We start from the raw sequence: 7824 nt of genomic DNA, 5'->3' as shown, positions 1-7824 counted from the left end.
TAGTCTAGATCTGCTCCATGCTGCCAGGACTAGTCTAGATCTGCTCCAGGACTAGTCTAGATCTGCTCCAGGACTAGTCTAGATCTGATCCACGCTGCAAGGACTAGTCTAGATCTGCTCCAGGACTAGATCTGCTCCATGCTGCCAGCACTAGTCTAGATCTGCTCCAGGACTAGTGTAGATCTGCTCCACTGCTCAGCCATATCAGGGTTGATGAGGCCTTTGTTACTGGAACAGTGCACTGTTAAGTATAGCTTTCCACACACACATGAATGTGTTTATTGTGTGTTTTAGTGTTAAGTATAGCTTTCCACACACACATGAATATGTTTAATGTGTCTTTTAGTGTTAAGTATAGCTTTCCACACACACATGAATGTGTTTTTCTTGGTGGGGGCTGCTGAGCCATGATCGCTTCATTCTGGAATCTGTTCAGTGTTTCCCAGAGCATTGAATTCCATTTGTGGTGGTTGGTTTGCAGAATTAACTTGAATGCAACAGTTTTTAACAAATTAGCACAGCGTGGGTTATGATGCTAACCAGATTTAAGCACAATTTAGTACAACCTGGAAAATCATTGTGTGTTGATATTGTGGTGGGCCGCCACAAATAAGTCAATGTATGGGAAACACTGTTGTTTAAAGAAGTTTCCCGCCAATCTAATCTCTATCTGCCGAGAACAGAAAAATGCCTGTCCTGCTAATCTGCGCTAATCTGAGGTTAGATGGTGGGGAATTCAACTGACCTTAAAATGGAGGCGATAAGGTCCAACAGCACTGCTGCACAGTCCAACGGCCTCTCGCCTACGTAGGTCACCTACTGACCGTCTGCTTCACCTACAGCAGCTTACTGCATATTATGTTTTTTCCAGGATCTGAAAAATGGTAACCGCTATTCTATTGCAGGCATTATTTTTGTTTGTAAAAGAACGATGATTCTAGATATGATTTAGTCTAAGGCACATTCTGTTCTAGTTTCACAAATGTGTGTGAGAGAGAAAGGGTGAGAGAGAGGGAGAGAGAGAGATAAAAAGAGAGATTCATATGGTAAGTGCAAGAGGCCGTAGCTCAGTCAGAACACCTCCACGCCCAGCTGTCTCAGCCCAGCCCATCCCTCCACCAGTTTCTGCCTTAGCAAAGGGCCATGGCCCCAGGCGTGCACACACACACACACACACACACACACACAAACACATACACGAACACATGCACGCGCCTGCACACACACACATAAACACACACACAGACACAGACACACACACACACACAAACACATACACGAACACACACACGTGTGTGCACACACACACACACAAACACACACACACACACACACACACACACACACACACACTCCTGACCCACTCTTGAGGGTTATAGATTATTTAGAGTGTGTTATACAGAATATTTTTTTTAGCAATGATGCCCTGGCCTACGTGCATAGGCTATATAACTAATAAAGCTGCTTCTGAGCAATGTGCTATTTTGCCATTGAATAGATCAGATCAGATTAGATTAGATTAGATTAGATTAGATTCAACATTATTGTCATTGCACAAGTAAGGACAACTAGTGAAACGAAATGCAGTTTAGCATCTAACCAGTAGTGAAATCATTAAAAAATGCTTTACTTATAACAGTGCTTAAAAAGACATACAACACAGAATGCAGTATGATCATGTTAGTCCATTATTAAAGTGCATTAGTAAATACATAAAGTGCATAGAGTTCTAAGGAATCAGACAGTCCATAGTCCATATTGGGAAAGATAGAATTCAGTATGATCATATATAGTATATTGTTGAGGTGCATTAGTAAAGTGCATAGTGCTCAGAGGGAGTCAGACAGTCCAAAAGGAGACGGGACGGAGCAGAGGCAGGAGCAGAGGCAGGAGCAGGAGCAGAGGCAGGAGCAGGGGCAGGAGCAGAGGCAGGAGCAGAGGCAGGAGCAGGGGCAGGAGCAGGAGCAGAGGCAGGAGCAGAGGCAGGAGCAGGGGCAGGAGCAGGAGCAGGAGCAGAGGCAGGAGCAGGAGCAGAGGCAGGAGCAGGGGCAGGAGCAGGAGCAGGAGCAGAGGCAGGAGCAGAGGCAGGAGCAGGGGCAGGAGCAGAGGCAGGAGCAGAGGCAGGAGCAGGGCAGGGGAATACTGAATTCTGTATTTGTGATGTGTTTTAAACTTTTTGTGACATTTGTCTCTGCAGCTTTGCAGCATTGAAACACAGCTGTGTGTGTGTGTGTGTGTGTGTGTGTGTGTGTGTGTGAAGTGGAGTGTATGAGTTTACTCTTCTTGAAGGAAAGGGGAAGGAAGCATATTCAAAGAGCAGATGAGCAGGACTTATGAAGTCAAGTGAAGTGTCTGTACACTGGGCAGCTGTGGTCTACTGGTTAGGGAGTCAGACTTGTGAGCGCTTGGGTCCCTTACTGGTAGGAGAAATGTGGCTGGGGGAGTGGTCGAGCATTGTGTGTGTGAGTGTGTGTGTGTGTGTGTGTGTGTGTGTGTGTGTGTGTCTGTGTATGTGTGTGTGCTGGGGGAGAAGTCGAGCATAGCATTCCCATGTCCACAACCACGGCTGAAGTGCCCCTGAGCAAGACACCTAACGGCCAACTGCTCCCCTGATGTCACAGCAGTGTGTGTGTTCTGTGTGTGTGTGTGTGTGTGTGTGTGTGTGTGTGTGTGTGTGTGTGTGTTCCGGGTGTGTGACTACTGATTGTGTTTTCACTCTGTGCTGTGTTTGTTACCATGCATGGGTAGAATACAAAGAAAGAATTTCCCTCAGGATCAATGATAATGTCTTTCTCTTTCTCTCTCTCTCTCTCTCTCTCTCTCTCTCTCTCTCTTCACACATTTGATGGTGGCTTTAGTAGTAAACACTTGTGTCCTCTGCTCTCGTGTCCAGTTGGAGATTGTGCTGTATGTGTGCAGGGTGTCTAGCGAACGCTGTCCAGTTGGAGATTGTGCTGTATGTGTGCAGGGTGTCTTGCGAACGCTCCTTTACTGTATGTGTGCAGGGTGTCTTGCGAAGGCTCAGCTCAGCTCCAAAAGCAGGTCATGTTCACTTCCCCCTGAAGGGACTAACTCATGTGTCCTAGCAGAACTTTGAGAAGTTACTCAGCAGCTCCCAAAGGCTACAATTACCTCGTAGATCCTCCGCACTGATTTGCACTACAGATGTGCAGTGTGTGTATGTTTGTGTGTGTGTGTGTGACACGCGGTAATGGAGACGCGGTGACAATGACAGGTGGTATTTTTCGTCTGTCTCTTGAATTCCGGAAAATTATTAGGGACGAGGTGACAAGTCATGCATACCCCTGAGAGCAGCCTGTACAGTTTAAGATCTCCAGGACACACACACACACACACACGCACAGTGTGTTCCATGTGACATTATACTCATTCATACTGTATACTACTTCATAGAGAGACTATATGCAATCTCTCACACACACACACGTGCAAGTAGAATAAAGAATATAGAAATGGAAGCTTTAGCAAAAGTTCTACCAAGAAGACTCTAATGCTACGTCAATCATTCATTTATTACCATTAGCTCTGAGTTCTGACCAATCACCAGTCCCCACCGGTCTTTATAATATCTTGCCTAACATACCTGCTTTGCTGCTTTAGGTGCTGTCATGGCGATGTCCCCTCCTTCCTCCCCACCGCCACCAGTGCAGTCGCTGTCTATCTGTGCAGGCGCTAGGCTAACATCAGGCGCTAGGCTAACATCAGGCAGGATCTGTGCAGGCGCTAGGCTAACATCAGGCAGGATCTGCAGGGCCAGAATGCTCCAAGATCTGGACCGATGTCGGGGCATACAGCAAAGACCTTTAAATCTTTTAAGAGCTCCAATCCCGTACTTTGTCAAATTCTTTGTGATTTAAATCTCTGAATCTCATTTTTTCTTTCTCAGCGAAGTCCTCAACTGTACAGGTAGAGTAGAACACAAGTGTGTGTAGCAGTCACACTCTGAACGACTATATCTGAACGACTATATCGAAATATCACAAATCAAACAGTCCTGCTTGCAGTCGCTTGTTGGATAATGTAAAGACGGTTAATCATGGAGATAGTGCATTAAAGGTTGTATCAGCGATAGCGGGGATACGTCACTTCTGTGGATGTTCAAACAAAACAGAGCGCTAGCTTGCTACTCCCTCCCGTGCAATTAAAACTCTCCTAAACGCACATCTCGTGGTTGAAACACTTTATTTTGCCTTTGAGTGGGTTGCCAACCCTTGATGGTAGCAATTGTTTTTGTGGACAGATCTCGGAGCCTAGGCTGCCTTCAGAGACGCGTTTTTTTGACGGCCTGCTTTTGACAGCTAGCTGATTGTTAGGAAAGATTAGATGAATGTGATCATTTATGTTTGGGACTTTTTGGGCCTGAAATCGCTGATACAACCTTTAAAGCGCACACTCACCCTCTCACTCAAATCATCCCCTAGCAATACTTACAGTGAGTAGAATTGGAAATAGTACAAAAAGTGACATCATGACAAACGCATGGTGGACCTGGGGTCCCATTGGACGGTGGACCATTATGACAGCAGCAAGCAATTCTTTAAAATTCTTTTAAGAGCTCCAATCCCGTACTTTGTCAAATTCTTTGTGATTTAAATCTCTGAATCTCATTTTCTCTTTCTCAGCGAAGTCCTCAACTGTACAGGTAGAGTAGAACACAAGTGTGTGTAGCAGTCGCACTCTTCAGTGGCAGCTCAGAGAGAAGCAGCATGTGTGTGTTTGTGTAGCAGTCATACTGTTCAGGGCAGGTCAGAGAGAAGCAGTGTGTGTGTGTGTGTGTGTGTAGCAGTCACACTGTTCAGGGCAGGTCAGAGAGAAACAGTACATGTGTGTTTGTGTGTAGCAGTCACACTGTTCAGGGGCAGCTCAGAGAGAAGGAGCACACTGGCCACCTGCCACTGAACGACTATATCCAAATATCACAAATCACAATACAATCACGATCAATCACCATCACCATCGCAAATCGCAAAAATAATTCTGTGGAAATGCATGGATTCCAGTTGCTTCCAGTAGCAGCAACTGGAATCCATGCATTTCCACTGAACTATTTTTGGAATCTGATCCCTTATCATACCTGTTCATTCGTACTTGTCACTCAACTAATCGTGACTAAATTCAAGATGGCGGTGAACGGTAAACTTCCTGAAGATACTGTCTGTATAAATCGTCTTGTAAATAAACTACCAGTGCTTTTTCAAATGTCTCGTTTTAAATGTCAGGGCCCCTCGGAAGTCTACCAATGAAGTGTGGAGCTACTTTGAGCCTCGTAAATGGTGTAAAACAGTTATTTATTTGTATGGCTGGGCCGATGCCCGAGGCACCCCCATCGAAAACCTGTTGGTAGCATCGGCTAACTAGCGCCAGATTTCGGAATGCAGGGGACAAGCCGAGATGAGCTATGAGACAAAAGTTCACACTCGGTATCATGTTTCAACACACTTTAGGTCAATATCACACCGAACTTCTCCTTTAAGGTCACAGTAGCAGCAGGGCTCAAGGTCATAGCAGCAAGGCTCAAGGTCATAGCAGCAAGGCTCAACGTCACAGTAACAGCAAGGCTCAATGTCACAGTAGCAGCAAGGCTCAAGGTCATAGCAGCAAGGCTCAAGGTCACAATAGCAGTCAGGCAAAAGGTCACAGGCCTTATTGGTGGGAAATGGTGGCAAATGAGGTGTGATTGTGTGAAAGTTTGTTTCTCGTGACTCAATGTAATGGGCCAAGACAGACAGAGATGGATGAACAGACACAGACAGAGGTAGAGAGAGCGAGAGACAGAGAGAGAGAGAGAGAGAGAGAGGCGGCGTCTTTCTTTTTCGTCTCCTCCAGCGATAGGCATCTCTCATCTTTTCCCACAGACCCCCCCCCTCCTCCTGAATATTCCCATCTGTTTATGGAGCGCCTCCTTGATTCCCGTGGGATAACCGCAGCTCTTGCCTCATCCAACATATCCCAGCAGGCAAGCCCAGACCATCACCACGAACTCTCGCCCGTAGTAAATACAAGAAAAAAGACTGTGTGTCATTACAGGAAAGGGTTCCAACGTTAGAGTTCATTTGCTCTCCCTCTCTCTCGCTCCCTCTCCCCCTCTCTCTCTCATCCCTTATCCCTCTCCTTAACCTTTCTCCATCTCCTGTGTGTGTGTGTGTGTGTGTGTGTGTTTGTGTTTGTGTGTGCGAACGCTAGTGTGGGTATGTGTGTGTGTATGTGTGTGTGTGCGCGTGTGTATGCGTGTGCATGTGTGTGTGTGTGTATGTGTTTGCGTGTGTGCGCGTGTGTATGCGTGTGTGTGTGTGTGTGTGTGTTTCCTCCCTCTCTCTTTCACTCTCTCTACAACACGTGTGGCTCCTTCTCCCGAGTTTCACCCCCAGTATCAGTCTGCGTGTCCCAGCACGTCCAGCGGCAGGGCAGGGGAGGGCCGTCTCTCTCTCGTGCGTCTCTCAGCTCTCGGCTCTTTGTGGTGGGGCACAGTGCCAGGAGTGCTGCTTCAGCACAACCCTCTCTCTCTCCCTCTTTCTCTCTCTCTCTCTCTCCCTCTTTCTCTCTCTCTCTCTTTTTCTCTTCCTCTCTCTCCCTTTCACTCTCTGTGTCAGCGTGAAGTCATGCAGCACACCTGAGGGATACGGATTAGGCGCTGCTGAGCCACGCTCCCTCTACCTGCACAGGTGTCAGTCCTGCTTGCAGTTGCTTGTTGGATAATGTAAAGACGGTTAATCATGGAGATAGTGCATTAAAGGTTGTATCAGCGATAGCGGGGATACGTCACTTCTGTGGATGTTCAAACAAAACAGAGCGCTAGCTTGCTACTCCCTCCCGTGCAATTAAAACTCTCCTAAACGTGCATCTCGTGGTTGAAACACTTTATTTTGCCTTTGAGTGGGTTGCCAACCCTTGATGGTAGCAATTGTTTTTGTGGACAGATCTCGGAGCCTAGGCTGCCTTCAGAGACGCGTTTTTTTGACGGCCTGCTTTTGACAGCTAGCAGATTGTTGGGAAAGATTAGATGAATGTGATCATTTATGTTTGGGACTTTTTGGGCCTGAAATCGCTGATACAACCTTTAAAGCGCACACTCACCCTCTCACTCAAATCATCCCCTAGCAATACTTACAGTGAGTAGAATTGGAAATAGTACAAAAAGTGACATCATGACAAACGCATGGTGGACCTGGGGTCCCATTGGACGGTGGACCATTATGACAGCAGCAAGCAATTCTTTAAAGGTGGCAGTCACCTCCACCATCCTTTCACTCTAGAACTCCATGTGAATTCACTCTAGAGCTCCATGTGGTCTTCTCACTCTAGAGCTCCATGTGGTCTTTTCACTCTAGAGCTCCATGTGAATTCACTCTAGAGCTCCATGTGGTCTTCTCACTCTAGAGCTCCATGTGGTCTTTTCACTCTAGAGCTCCATGTGAATTCACTCTAGAGCTCCATGTGGTCTTTTCACTCTAGAGCTCCATGTGAATTCACTCTAGAGCTCCATGTGGTCTTCTCACTCTAGAGCTCCATGTGGTCTTCTCACTCTAGAGCTCCATGTGAATTCACTCTAGAGCTCCATGTGGTCTTCTCACTCTAGAGCTCCATGTGGTCTTCTCACTCTAGAGCTCCATGTGGTCTTCTCACTCTAGAGCTCCATGTGAATTCACTCTAGAGCTCCATGTGAATTCACTCTAGAGCTCCATGTGGTCTTTTCACTCTAGAGCTCCATGTGGTCTTCTCACTCTAGAGCTCCATGTGAATTCACTCTAGAGCTCCATGTGGTCTTCTCACTCTAGAGCTCCATGTGAATTCACTCTAGAGCTC

The sequence above is a fragment of the Alosa sapidissima genome, chromosome 1 (genome assembly GCF_018492685.1).
Source record: "Alosa sapidissima isolate fAloSap1 chromosome 1, fAloSap1.pri, whole genome shotgun sequence".
Lineage (NCBI taxonomy): Eukaryota > Metazoa > Chordata > Actinopteri > Clupeiformes > Clupeidae > Alosa > Alosa sapidissima.
This window is presented reverse-complemented; position numbering follows the sequence as displayed.